The 14,669-nt window shown below is 42.6% G+C and overlaps 1 protein-coding gene across 1 annotated transcript in view; it reads left to right on the top strand.

The window, feature by feature from the left end:
• Window positions 1-210: 210 nt before the first annotated feature.
• SETD3 (SET domain containing 3, actin histidine methyltransferase) overlaps window positions 211-14,669 on the top strand; it is a 62,553-nt gene continuing 48,094 nt past the window's right edge. The window contains exon 1 of the mRNA XM_032988999.2: window positions 211-343. The gene's annotated coding sequence lies outside the window, so the exon portion shown is untranslated. The remainder of the gene's footprint in view (window positions 344-14,669) is intronic.

The following is a 14,669-nucleotide window of genomic DNA, read 5'->3' as shown; positions in this document are numbered from 1 at the left end:
GAAGGCGTGAGCCGACGCTCAGCCAATGGGGGAGCGGCCATGCCCCTTTTTTTTTTTTTTTTTTTTTTTTTTTTTTAAGGCCGGTAGCGAAGGCGAAGGGGCGGTCGCTGGGGATTGGCCGCCGCCGGTCCCGGAGGGGGTGGGGCCTTCCGGCCGGACGCGGCTCGGCCAATGGCGGCGGCGGGGCGAGGGAGGGGGCGGGGCCGGGCCGGGAGTGCGGGGCTGGGGCGAGCGCGGCCGCCGCCTCCCCACCCGCGGGCAGCGGCAGCGGCTGGGGCTGGGGCTGGGGCTCGGCCTCCGCGCCGCTCCCAGCAGCGAGGCAGGAGCTGCCGCCGCGCGGGAGGTAAGGAGGGGCCTCGCCCCAGGCCCCCCCTCCGCCTGGGCCGGCCGCCCCGCGCTAGACACCCCACACACGCCCCCCCCCCCCCCACCGACCCCGCTGGGGCCCGGGCCCTTCCCCTCAGCCCTCCCGGGGGCTGCGCCCGGCCCCGCCGCCCGCCTTCCCGCCGGAGGCGCCGCGCTTTCCGGACACCGTCTCCCCCTGGGGCACGCACCGCGGGCCCAGGCCTCGCCGCCCCCCTCCTTCCCCCGCCTCCTCCCGGGCTGGGTGGCCGTTACCCCACGCGCGGAGCACCCACGCGCCACGCCCCTCCGCGTGCGGGGCTGCGGCCGCCCCCCACCCCCGCGCGGGTCGCCGCGGGCTCGGTCCCGCCGAGGAGGGGGTGTGGGGGGGCCCGGCGCTCCGTCCCCCACTCCCACTCGCGGCAGCGTCGGTCCCTGCCGCCGGGGGCGGCTGGCGGGCGCTCCGCGGCCCACTGCTCGCGGCTGGCTCTCGGGCTCCGCCGTGGGCGGGTCGGTCTCGTTTCAAGCCGGGCTGCGCGGGTTTAAAGTGAGCGAAGCGGCGACAGGAGCGGCTTCGCGCTCGCTTCCCTTGCCCCATCCCCCTCCGAGAGCCTGAGCAGAAACAGGAGTAACACAAATGGCTTAAAACTGCTTTCTCTGTGATGTAATTCCTTTTTTTTTTTTTTTTTTTTTTTTTATGCGTGACACATTTTGAATACTCCCTACTCCTCCTCCTCCAGCTTTCCCGAGAGCCTCCCTCCCGTACCTCCGGCGCTCGGGGTCTGGCTCGGGAACGTTCCTGCTGGAATGTGGCTGCTCGGAGTCCTCCCCTGGCAGGAAAAGAGTGCTCTGCTTTCTTTCCTTTTCTCACCTAGTCTGCAACCAGCTTCAGTAAAGGGATTAAATCTATTTAGAGGAAAGAAAAGTGGGTTTTAAAATTAGAATAAATCTTTGACTCTTAAGCCACCTGTCCCTTAAACAGTTTACGTACGAGGATGTTACTCCCTACACAGCCTAGGTGCTGCAGCCTCCCCATTACTACAGCAGCTGCCGAGACAGAACTCGTGAACCCTTCCTCATTTTCCTTCTTACCCAGCAACACTTGCTGAGAGTTGCTTAAGCTGAGTCTGTGCTTTGCACTTGTCTTTATTTCTTGACAACTTCCTAAATTTTGAATTTAAGTGGCATTTGCGTTTTTACACGAAGGCAACATTTAACCGTTAGCACAGGCTTAGTTCTTCCTTTGGAAGTTGTCTCTCGTTCCAGGTTGGTCATCTCCCAAGCTTGGTATCCGCTCGTGTGGATGGGCTTGTCCTTGGGACATAAGCTTGCTCATGAGATAAAGTTGAAAGCGAATTGTCGCTTGTAAGAGCATGTAACGTAAGCACCCGTCTCCTCAGGTGACAGATTGCTTCTGCGGAAAGTGCTACTAACATTAGCTTCAATTTATGTTAGCTTAAACAAGTGTTTTCTGCTTTCAGCTTTTGTAAGCTTGTAACTATAAGTGAAACATAATATCTGATAGGCGAGTAAACAGCTCTAGGCGTTCTCTGTGTCCGGAATCCTGGTACCTGCTATAAAATAGTAAGCCAGGGTACAAGTCGTTGGAGGGAATGGTGTGATGGGCACAAAGGGAGGGGGTGTTTCCTGATATGTTTGCTCACTTAAGAAATTTAATGTGGTAGAGATTCTAGCATGCCAGCTTGTGCTTTAATACAGCTTTCAGTTATGTTTAGCAAGCTGGATTGAAGTATATGTTGAAGTACAGTTGAAAATACATGCTTGGCATGGTATGCCTAGAAATAGATTTTGGGTGTTGGGGGAAGAAATGCCACCAATCCTGAAAGCATTTGTAGTCTGTATGTTACTGTTCCCAGTTAGAGATGGCCTGATTTGTAGCTGAAGTCAGATCTGAGTCTTGAAATAGACTTCTAATTCCAATATTGTACACGATTTAAAAATAAGCCTTATTTATGCCTCTCTGTATGGAAGACTGTACATCTTGATATTTTTATTGTAATAAATATAATTAGCTTAGACATGTCTACTGAATCTAAAGTATTACATACTTTATCCTAGTGGTGCTGATTATTCAGTTAAACTGATATATTGAGTAGTTTTCAGTAAATGAATGTTCTAGTGGTTGGTCTTTGAAAAAGAAAAAAAGAGGCAGTTTAAGGGTATTGAAGATCTCAGGGGATCTGTATCTTTACTACCTCAGTGTCACAGGACAATGCCTGTGGCTTAAGCATGGAGGGTTTTGGAGGCCTCGGCTATTCTGTTTGGTCTGTCCATACTGATGACTGAAGTCAGAGTGACCTGCTTTGTTCTCAGTTAGTAGTTACATTTTATAAAGTGAGGTTAATATTTGCTAAATGAGGAACGTATTTAGAAACATGCAGATAAAAACAGTAGATTAGATTTTTTTAATCTGCTCAAAATGAATTTGGAACAAAAAGTCTGTGAGAGTCTTCAGGAAGAGCTAAACTCAAGCGAAGAAACAAAATGGCAAAAGTAGGCTGGCAAAGTGGTAAGCAGTCCATTTATTGCTTCTTTTCTGCAAAGAGCAAATATTTTCTTTTTTTCTGGTCAAATAATTGTCCAAGGAGCTAGCTCAAGAGAGAGGTGAGGGGGTCAATAGACATTTAGAAAGAGCTTGGGTTGTTTCCTGTGGGGCAGTTAGTAAGTTATCTTGCCTAGAAAATCAGTTTATAGTAAAAAGCACTCCTTCTGCCTAAGAGACCTTTAATGGAAGGTGGGGGGACATAGGAACAGTCCTATAGTTATTAATATAACTCATAATACAACTCAAATTCAGAATTAGCAAGCTGATAAAAGTGATAGTAATTATGAAATGCATACTTTTCTTTGGGATGTTGTCTTGGGTGTAGCCATTTTTCTCTGCCCTTTAGCATTTTGTGTTACCTTCAAATTGATAATTTCTTACCAGAAGTTTATATTTAATTTTAAGAGGCTGTATTGTGTTTAGTATCCAAGTTCATCTTCAAGGAAGGGGGAATAATGTCAAACTGACAGTATTTACTTTTTTTTTTTTTTTTTTTTTTTTTTTACTAGATCTAGGAGTATCTTGAGCATCCCAAGTCAGAATGTAGTCAAGATGTGTTCTCTTTGGCTCTGATTATAAGACTAAATGTCTTTGGAAGTTGCTTGCCAACAATTAGCTAAGTTTGTTGGAGTTGGTGTTTTTGTAAGTGCATCAAATAAACACTTAGTTTATTTAGTAACTGCTTTTGATATTATTCTGCAGAGTGACTTCTTCCCAGTATCACAGTAATATTTATATACCATCATTTTTTCCTTAATCTGAAACTGAAATGGGATGAATAAAGTTTGTTCCTTGCAGGGTAGATGCACACAGTGTGTACAGCAGTGATTCAATCTTCCCTCTTTTTCCAGATGCTTTAGACTTGTGCTAATGTTGGCAAACCTTTGATACTACAGCTTTTTAATAGCAAACAGGGGATTATTAATTTAATTCTGGCCATCCTTTGCCAGCTAACTTATTAGAGGCACTTCAGCTTCCTAGGCCTGGTTTTAGATGTTTAATAATGTTTTAACTAAGAGTGCTAAGTGTAAAATGTGAGAAAGGACCTCGCAGATCTAAATGAAGTACACTAGTACTGTAAAATAGCCCTATCAGTGTTGTCTGGCTTTAGTCTTGTGTATTTCAAGTTAGCCTTTGAAGAGACTTGTGTTGTAGTAATTAAAAGGCAAGTTCAGTGCCCAAGAGTGTTTTAACATTGGTTTACATTCTTGCTTTTGCCCTTCCTCTGCTGTAACCTTCTTTGCTCCCTTTTTCTGTTTTTAGCTGCTCTGCCCTACATTGGCTCTTGCCTGCATCTCTTCCACCAAAGGACTGTTCCAGTTGCTCCGTCTATCCCTGTCTGTCCTTTACCACTTGCCCTACTGTTCAGCAAGCCTGATGCTTTTTCTTTCTTTGAAGTAAGGAAGAATTGGCACCGAAGTTTTGCATTTCAATTCTGGGATGTGTTACCAGGCTAGAGCAGCAGACCTGTCAGCTGCAGGGAGGATTCCACCTGTCTTTCTAGCCTGAGCTTAAGCAGCTGAGATGTGAATAGCTGCGCTCGAGATGAGTTTTATCTCCAGTGAGTATGTGTTTACATTCTCTGAAGCTGGCCACATCTAAGTAATACCTAAGGTAGACATGAAGCAAAAGGCATATTTTTGGGACTAGCTGCTAACATCCTGTTAATCTTAACTTCTAGCTTGAGAGTTCTCTTTGACTTTTCAGAAGGACTTTTTGAGCCCAAAGGCTGCTATATATTAGGGGATGACAGATATCTACTTCCTGTTTTATTTTATTCTTGGATGTCTTCCCAATATCTCTGATGAAATTGGCTGACCTGTCCTGGAAGTGCCAGAACAGTAGTGTTTAACCACTGTGGTTTTCAGCCAGGGTGTTGATGTAGGCCAGAATTGTCTTTGTAGCTGAAGGACTGTAAACTGTATCAGTTATAACAAGTTGCCTTTCAGTTGTTCCTGTTAAGAGTGTGGTCAACCTGCACTGAAAGTAGGAGAGCCCATCTCTGGGGCTCTTGTGTTAGCAGTCTGATTCTATCCTTTTGCATATGGATCAATTTTTAGGTTTTGCTTTTTATATAGATTTGTATGTATTTTTAGGATATAATATACAGTGGTGCAATTATGCAACTTTCAATAAAACTAAGTCTCTTACTTTGCAAGTGCTGCCTGTATTTGTTAACAAGTAGTTAATAGAAATAGCAGAATCTTCCTTTGTCTTTAATGCTTTATAGCCCTAGCACCCAAAGTTTTCACACGGTATTGTTTTAGTGGAGTGGGAAGATGATGTAAGGTGTGGGTTTCCACTCCCATGGAACCCGCATTAATGGTCCAGTACCTCCCATATGCTGGGTCTTGCTCAGTGTGCCCATACTGATGATAATTTAAGGAGATATCAGTTACTTTGCAGGAAGGTAATGGTGGCGGCCGAGCATGAGGTGCAGGCTGTCTCCTGCCCCTGCCAGGCCTTCTGGGGGTTTGGATTAATTGTCTTTGTGGCCATTCTTAGAGCCATTTGGTTATCTTTACTTGATGACAAAGTTTTTATAGATGTAGCCATATAATAACTTCAAGTACTGGGAAAAAGAGTTTTGGGGTTTAAGAACTTTTGTATTGCAATATTTCTGACAAGGACTTCTGAAGGATCTAGTTTTGCAGATTTGCTTCTAGGTAATTTGAGTGAACGGTGTCTGCAGTTAGATAATTTGTGAATCTGTATGTATACTCTGTCCCATTGGCAAGGTCATCAGTGAAGATGGTAAACAATGTTGTTCCCAGTATTATTCCCTGGGGTACACCACTGTGACTGGCCTCCAGCTGGACTTCATGCCATTCATCACAACCTCTTGAACACAGCAGTGCAGACAGTTTTCAGTCCATCTCACTGTCCGTTTAGTTGGTACTTCGTCCGTTTGTCTGTGAGGATGTGACAGTAGATAGTATCAAAAGCCTTATTAGAGATGAACAGCATCCACTGCTCTCCCATCAAGGTTACAAGTTTGGTCAAGTGCAACTTCCTCTTCATAAATCCATGCTGACTATTCCTAATCACCTCGCCCTTATTATGTTTGGGAATGGTTTCCAAGATTTACTTGCTTCAACAGCTTCCCTCCATTCAGAACTGGTGAGGCCACACCTGGAGTACTGTGTCCAGTTCTGGGCTCCCCAGTACAAGAGGGGGAGCTACTGGAGACAGTCCAGTGAGGGCCACTAAGATGATTAAGGGACTTTCTTCATGTGAAGAAAGGCTGAGAGGGCTAGGACTGTTCAGCCTAGAGAAAAGAAGGCTCAGTAAGATTTCCTCAGTGTGTGTAAATATCTGAAGGAAGGGCATAAAGAATCTGGATCTAGGTTCTTATTGGTGTCCAGTGACAGGACAAGAAGCAACAGGCACAAACTAAAAGAGAGGAGGTTCCCTCTGAACATCAGGAAACACTTTTTTACTGTGAAGGTGACTGAGCGCTGACTGGTGAATTGAGTGTCCATTCTTTGAAATATCAAAAGCCATTTGGACATGGTCCTGGACAGCTGGCTTCAGGTGGCCCTGCTTGAGCAGGGGGTATGGACAGGTTGACATCCAGCAGTCCCTTCCAATATGAGATTCTGTGAGATTATTTTTTTGAAGTTTGTTTAAATATTTATTCTCCTAATCCTCTTTCACCGAGGATAGGGCTTCCTTATACCTGATCTCAGGGTCTGGGATTCCCAGAGGCAGGTCTTATCAGTGAAGAAAGCATAGAGTACCAAAGTCTTTTCCTGTGCCCTCTGTCACCAGGTCCCCTGTCCCATTCAGCAGCAGGCTCGCACCTTGCCTAGTCTTACCTTCCTTTAGTTCTCGATGCACCTATAGAGGCCATTCCTACTGCCTTGTTGTACTTCATGTCCCTTGCCAGGTTCAACTCCATACGGGTTTTGGCTTTACTAACCCTATCTCTGCATGCTCAAACAGTGTCTAGATTCCTCTTGGGTCACTTGGCCCCACTTCCACTGCTTCCATTACTTTCTTTGAGTTTTATCAGGAGCATCTTGTTCATTCATGCAGGCCTCCTGCCACCTTTGCTTAACATCCTGCACATAGGGATGGACTGTTCCTGAGCTTGGAGGAAGTGATCATTGAAAGTCTCGCCTCTTTACAAGTCTTAAAAATGCTGGAGTGGAGGAAGTGATCATTGAAAGTCTCGCCTCTTTACAAGTCTTAAAAATGCTGGAGTAGTAGCAGGATGACTTTCATTCCTTCAGTTTTCAATTGCATGCTCTTAGAAGAGATGAAAGTAGTATGCCACTAGAGCATATTCTGTGAAACCAAAACCAGATGCCCATGTTAGCAAATATCAAGTTATCCTCTTGTACCAAATCTCTGGTACTAGGAAGCTATATAAGTTTTGTTGGAACATTTGATGCAACATTTTATTTTTTATAAATACAACAGGCTATGATTTTTCATTTTGAAAACTTCCATCTAAAGGCAACTTTAGGCATATGAATGATTTTTGTTATATTTTTGATACCTGTATAGGCAGAATTTCAGTGTTTGTCAAAACAGTTCTGTTTTACTGCTTTGATAGACATTATACCTTATTCTCTTTTTAAAATTGGTTTTCTACACCTTCAATGAGATATTATGAATTGTCGCCAATATACGTTCTTTCGTTGACTATTGATGGAATGCAATAGAGGGTCATGTCGATTTTCACAAAGTTGGGCTGCCTCTTCAAAACCAGTGATGAAATGTTCAGATCTTCCAGTCTTTGCTGATGCCCTGCACCTATTTACAGGTTGTTTTGTTAAGTTCTACCAATTGAACCCTTGATACAAAAGCATTTCTTTAATCCATCTGCATAGGTCTTTGTTGAACATGTTACTAGGAAATAGCTACTGATGTAGGAAAAGCTTGTGACCCATTTGTCTAGTTTTTAGGTGGTTTGGGTTTGTGTTGTTTTTTTGGTTGGTTGGTTGGTGTTTGGTTAGGTTTTTTTTTTTTTTTTTTTTTTTTATGTAAACAAAACTGACTTTTCAAAACAGTCTTACAACCTTCTGCGTCAGTGCTCCATTGCCTTGTACAGGCTGTGGCATCTGGGTGGTTTGTGAGCTTCCAGGTGGCATGGCTAGCGATGCTAGGATTCAGGAACTTGATGGGACTGATACATCTTAACAGTCTTTTTGTGGTACTCCGTCCCTAACCTCTCTAAACCAGCAGCAATTCTGTAACTACTAGCGCTCACTGTGGAGGGTAATACTGCCCGGGTTTGATATTCCTGGTATGTCTTAATATTTGGAAGCTGTCGTATATGTACCTCATCTCACAACTGGATAATCTTTTCTTTGGAAGCTGCCTTCTCCAAATAAAGTAGGTCTCAGCAGGAAACTGAGCTGTGTATGGATGAATTTCTTTCCTCGAGGAACTCTGCTTGCTGGAATAGTATTTTTAGACTTGCAGAAAGTAGCAAGGGTTGGCCGGGGAAGAAGGAAAAATGGCTGGCTAATTTGGATGACCCGCAACAACATTTAATCTTCCACTTTGCTAAGCAGAGTTGCATTGGTAGCATATTAATATATTAACTCTCCTTAAAATAGAGAAGCATCCATTCCCTCTGGAGCATGCCACACCTGATTCTGTCAGTCAGGAGCAAGTAAAATGGATGTTGTCAGACCAAATTGAGAGGCTTTGTGTGCTGATACAGTGAAGAAGCCGATATAACTGTAGAGCTTAGAGTTGCAGAAAATGACTGTTGGGTTTTCATGTAGTTGTCAGATTCAGATTGGTATCTGCTCTCTGCCTCTTTTTTTTTAAAGTCAGCATTCAAGCAGTTGTTTCTCACTTTGTTCCCAGCTGATACTTGCGAATAATAGTAAGCTCTATAAGGGCTCATGAAATTACAATTTTTGCATTTCTCAGTGCTCTATTAAAAAATAGAATTCCTGCTTTCAGGACAATGACAGATAATGTTGTGATTTCATTCTGTCACTGCAGGATGCCTGGCTTGTACAGCCTGTTTCTCTGGCTTATTAAATCTTTGAATCAGTGCCTGAATATAAAAAACTGTCCCATTGCACTTTGAGTTTGAGTATTTGGAAGACTAAAATGAAACAATAGCCTAATGTGATAACTGCTGCCTTTATTTTGTGGTGTCTTGTAGTTGGTCTCTGCAAGTGGTTTGGAGGTATAGTGCAGAGTTTCACAAAATGATATGAACAGCCAAAAACTTGCAAACTCTAGTAAACAAAGGTCATAGTCTTAAAGGTACAGTGTATGCCTACTTTGAAGGTGAGAAGTTAGTGTAGTGGTGCAGCTTTAATTTGTTTTACCAGGGTTTTGCTGTTGTACTTGAAGAAAGCAAAATTATGTGTGACTTTGAGGAACATTTTACCTTCTGTAAAGATACAACTTTATCTTTTCCCGAAAACTCTGAAATGTCAGATCAGGTTAATAACAAAAAGCTGATTTGAGCACATTTCTGCAGACTTCTGCCCTGACAGTACGCGACACATTGGCCTAAGGCACAGGAGATGAGCAGCCTGGTTTGGGAAAGTACTGCGGTTCCCAGAATGCATTTTTCTCTGGTGGATGAAGATTTACCAATATCACCTGCAGCAAGATGTCAAGAGCGGCTTCTCTATGATAACAGTCGTGGTATTCGTATTCATTTCTGTCCTTGTGTTCTGTAGGGAAGAATTGGTCATAGTGGAATTCATCTCTCTGTCTAGAAAGTTGTCAGACTAGTAAATAGTGGTTCTATTTGTGAAAGCAGGAAACACAGCTACAAGAACTGGGAAGCAGAATATTAACAGTACCAGCCACTCATGTCAATATTCATTCTGCTGCTTTTTTTCTTGTTCTTGAGATTATATTAGGTAGGAACAAATTTTTCTTCTGGGCTGATGAATAGAAATTTCATCTTGCAAGCATTTCAGATGTGGCTTGCTCGTTAATGCCATGTCCAGTTCACAGTCCTTTTCCAGAGAAGGAGAAATAGCAGCATTCCTGGTGAAGGAGATGGGGCTCTAGCCATGGCAGCGGGCTTTCAAGCTGCTGCTTGAGCTGTGGCTCCTTGCTACAGCACAGGAGCCCACGCAGGTCTAAGAGGAGATTGAAAGGTGCTGGATCTGCAGTGGCCTGGGACTGCTGAAAGTCCACACCATTGGAATATGAGAAAAGTGGGTTATTTATGCTGGCTGTGCAGGAATGAAATAGCCTCAGGAAAACAGGAATGAAGGTAGTTGGAAATAAGAACACTGAATTCTCAGTTCAGAAGAGCCTGAGGCGAGAGATTCCCAGATTTCTTAGGGGTTTGTAGGGGTACTATAGAAATAGTTGCAGCTCCTTACCTGAACACTTTGGAATATTGCTTGCAGGGTCTGCTCAACAGCCTACTCTGGATTTTGGTGCATGGCCTGCCTGGGGTCAGATGGGTAAGTTGGTGACATGGCTAGTGGTTTGCATCAAAATAAGGCAGGGTAGGAGAACTGATTTTCAGCAGGCATGTTAACAGTGCATCAGTATACTTGAGGCAGTTACCTTGGGGAAAGATGCTGTTCAATCATTCTCCCTTAATACAGAGAAGAGGCCTTTGTTCAGAAAGCGGTGTGCCCTTTCTGAATGTCTTCTGGGACTGGGGGGGGCAATGCATGTACGCTGATGTGTGTGCTAAAATAATTGTTCAAAATATTTCTGCTTTGGTCTGTTTCGTCACCCACAAACATAGGAAAAAATAAAAGGAAGTGCTATCAAGTAGTTCTAACATAGTTGTTCTGAATTGCAAGGATTAAAATTCTGAGAAGCTGATGGCAGTTTACAGTGCCTTGTGGTCTGTATGTTTTTTGGTTATTGCTTTACCAAACATCTGAAAGCTCAGGGGTGAAGCCAAGTAATTCTTAATATTGCTGCATCTTTCTTGTTCCTGACAGCCCAGTAAATGCATTTCTTACTTGATACCACTTCAGTGTCACTGGTTTGAGTAAACATGGAGGAGACTCTTAAGGACTCAAGTTGCCAGCTGTGAATGCCAGAAGAGAAAAAGGGGCTTGGAGGAACCTCCTCCTTCATTTTCAAAGTCTAGAATAAAAAGAGCAGAACGCTGCCAGTATTTTTCCTGAAACTTCTAGTCACGCTTTCCAGAATAGTCACCATTTTAGCCACTAGGTAGGGAGTGGGTTTAAAGTGAGTGGGTTTGGAAAGTTTTCCAACTGTTTTTGAGCCCTCAATTACATCGCTTATCAGGCATTCATAGCAGAAGCTTCTTAAATTCTTTTTTTACAGCATGCATAGCACTTAAATGTTGTCAGAAATTCCTCTCCAAACTCAGAAAATAATATTTTTTGGGGATTTAGAATGCTTGGTCTGCCATGGGTGTTTTCCAAGGTCACTATAATTACAGTATATTGAAGTGTAATTGTAACCAGGCTTGAGGGCTGTGATCTCTTCAGTGAGGGTTCCCCAGCAAAAAAAAAAAAGCCCCTAATCATTAGCACCTGCTACAGGGCAGGTCTGTAATAATTTTACTGGGAAAGTTTTCCTTTGAGCTATTAAGAAATACTCTGGAGTTACTCTTTTTATCACTTGCGTTGCCGTAAATCTGTGCACTGCTACAATTTATATGTTGGCAACCATTACATGACCTTACTGTGTAACAGAGCTCAATTTTCCTTAAACTTCACATGGATACATATGGAATGAATGATAGTAATGCCGATTCATTAGTTCCAAGAATGACCAGAGATTTTTCTTTTTTATATATACAGCTAGGTGATGTCACTCCACATCCACAGCAGGAATGCAGGCAGGTGTGCTAGCGGGGTGTGAAAAAATGCAGCACACTCTCACAGTGCTGGAGTGCTACTCCAAACTTCTTTTTTCTTCCCTACAACCATGAACTCACTCCTCTTTCAACACGAGCTGTCTGATGTCTTTCAGAATTGTACAAGGCACACAACATCCTTTAACAGCAAGCACTTTAACTGGCGTTGATATTGCCATGTGTCCTAGAAAGGTTAGGAAAGGCACACAAATACCCACTAGAATTCTCCATACTGTTATCTTTTCCCTGTTCATACCAGTTTGTACTGAGGTTTCTGACCACATCCTGGAAGCCCTTGGCATTGATTATGCATTGAATAGACACTTCTGTACCATTCGGGTCTGTTTTGTTCATTGTGATCTGATGGTGATCCTAAGCACTGCTGGTTGGGGTGAAGTGCCAGCAGTACCATCTCTGACCACACCTTCAGGGAGTTAACGTGCTTCGGGCAGAAGCTTGATGGAACAGCTGTGCTTCACTCTTAGCTGGAGAAAAATACAGCAGTTATTTTAAAACTGCTTCGATTCTTTTCTGTAAGGACAGGGTATTCCAGGAAACAACACAAAACTGTAGCTGAATTCAGATATTTATAACTTCAAGCACAATTTAATTGTGCATACTGGGTAGTGTCAATTCAGTGTCCAAATATAGGTCCTTAAGCGTTTTTTGGTTCCAGCAGTGGTACTGAAACATTCAGCCAATTTAAGTTGTTACAAGACATGAATGTATAATAAACCTCGTTTTGAGGGCAAGAATCATATATGCTGCCACATAGCCTAGAACAGGTCTTAAAGCTTGTAGAAATTTGTTTTCATTTCCTCCTTTTTGTTAGAGAGATTTGCAAGATGTTTTTTGTCACTTCATGTATGTATTGCATACAGACTGTGTGGGTAGGAAGTCCGTTTGAATGAAGGGACATGGTGTATCTGATGTACAGTTACATCTGTATTACCCAGCTGCTTGGAGGAGAAACTTCAACATGTGGATTAGTTACACTAGAAGGGCCCAGGGACTGTGACCATCGCTTTTAGAGGATCTGCTGCTGATGCTGAGATTGGAGATGCGGGCTGTCAGTATGATGGCCCTCCATAATTATCCGACTGGAAAGGAGCAGCCTAACAGGCAATAGTAAATCACACTGGAGATGCAAATATGTGTAGAAAGCAGAGGGTAGGCAAAGGTGTTAAGACAAAAAATAAACAGAACAGATAGGAGAATTTTTCAGTGCATAGAAATAATCGTGGGCCCAATTGCTATGAGGTTGCTTGAGGGCATTCCACTTAGGTGGAATTATTGTTGCAATTAAACAGTAGTCCTTGGCATTAAGCATGTTCAGTTTTAAATCTCTTCCTTGGAGACAGTCCAGTTAATTGGAATATATGTTATTGCCTAGTTTTGTATTATTTATGCCATTGACTATAATACAATTAAAAAAGGACTTAAAAAAAAATAGTCTGTGCAATGATACCCAAGAATTATTTTTGCTATTCGGCCAGGCTGTTTCTTCTGCTCTACCTGTTAAGTGAAGCTGATGCGGTAATATATAGTGATATATATCTAATATGCATCTCATCTTTTCTGTGCATCCTAGAGAATTTACATACAAAATATGTATCTGATGCTACACACACGCTTTTTTTTTTTTTTTTTTTTCCCCCCCAGTAACACATGGAGGAGTGGGTTAACTACTTCTAAGAAGAAGTTCTTCCACCCCTTTAAGGAGGTGCTGCCTCTCTTTTGGTAGTTTAAATTATGTTTCTTAGTGACTATAAAGCAGTTGCAGGGAGGGCTTACTCGTGAAATGTACATTTTGGGATAAAAAACCAATTCCCATTGAAATGATGTATGCTTAGATACCATCATCCTAAAGTTTTTAGTCGCATCCAAGGCTTTGTCAAAATTTCAAAGCACATCAGCTGTCTTGAACGGGGACTGAACTTCTGCTCTCAGCTGTTCATTTTGTGGCCATGAGTGCTATACTGGTTTGTTGCACATAGTGTTGCTGTGTTTTAACTCTTACTCATGCCTTCATAGTCATCAGCAGTGACTGATTTTCTTACTGTTGTCACTTAGTCTGTCTCTAAGCAAAATACAGGAAACGGTGACAAAAGGTCCTACTTCTTGCTCGCGTAAGTCACTGCTGATATTAAGGTTTCTATAAAGTAGTTTTAGTGACTATCCTGTATTTACTCTGTGAAGTACGTACACTGAGCATACTAGCATGGTTCAGGAAGTCACTGTCTGAAATGATGCACTAAACCGATTTTGAGCATAGTTGGCACATTACGATGAGAAATAGAACAAGGTGTGTTAAGCCATCACAGGAGCTATTTTTGAAATTTATGGAATTTTTCATCTTTACAAATCAATTTAAGTACAGACAAAGGTAGCATGTAGTGACTAGTTCATGTCAGCATATGAACATTTGAAATGTAACATTGTATAATATGTTATTTCCAATGTATATATGCAGAATAATAGGTAAAGCCAAACTAACTTTCTAACTATAAGTCTTGCTTAGCTATGACATACTGACTAATCAAGATATGGGGCAGTATTAACATTTCTGTATTGACGGTTTTACAATTTGAGGAAATTTTCCTATTTAGGAGGGTAGCTCTTAACAACTGATCTCATTCCTTTTGTGGACTGAACCATTTGAAAGTTTGTTGTATGTGTTCAGGGGGTTGCTTTTTGGATTACACAGTCATAGTAAACATGTTCCAGCGTAAAACATATAAGCAGTGTTCTCACAAACAATCAAAATGTATTTTACATCTGGGTTTATTGAAACACAGGTCAATCGTGTGACTGTCTTATCCCTTAGTAAACAGCCCAGCCGTAGAATTAAGTAGAAGTAGGATCTTGTTGGAAAACAGATGCTTTGCATGAAATGGATTTTTCTGTGTAAGTACAAAGGTGAAAATATTATCTCACAATATTTTTTGATGTACTTAGTTGACATTAACT

Source organism: Tyto alba, unplaced genomic scaffold (genome assembly GCF_018691265.1).
Source record: "Tyto alba isolate M040663 unplaced genomic scaffold, T.alba_DEE_v4.0 Super-Scaffold_18, whole genome shotgun sequence".
NCBI classification, from domain to species: Eukaryota; Metazoa; Chordata; class Aves; order Strigiformes; family Tytonidae; genus Tyto; species Tyto alba.
This window is presented reverse-complemented; position numbering and strand designations above follow the sequence as displayed.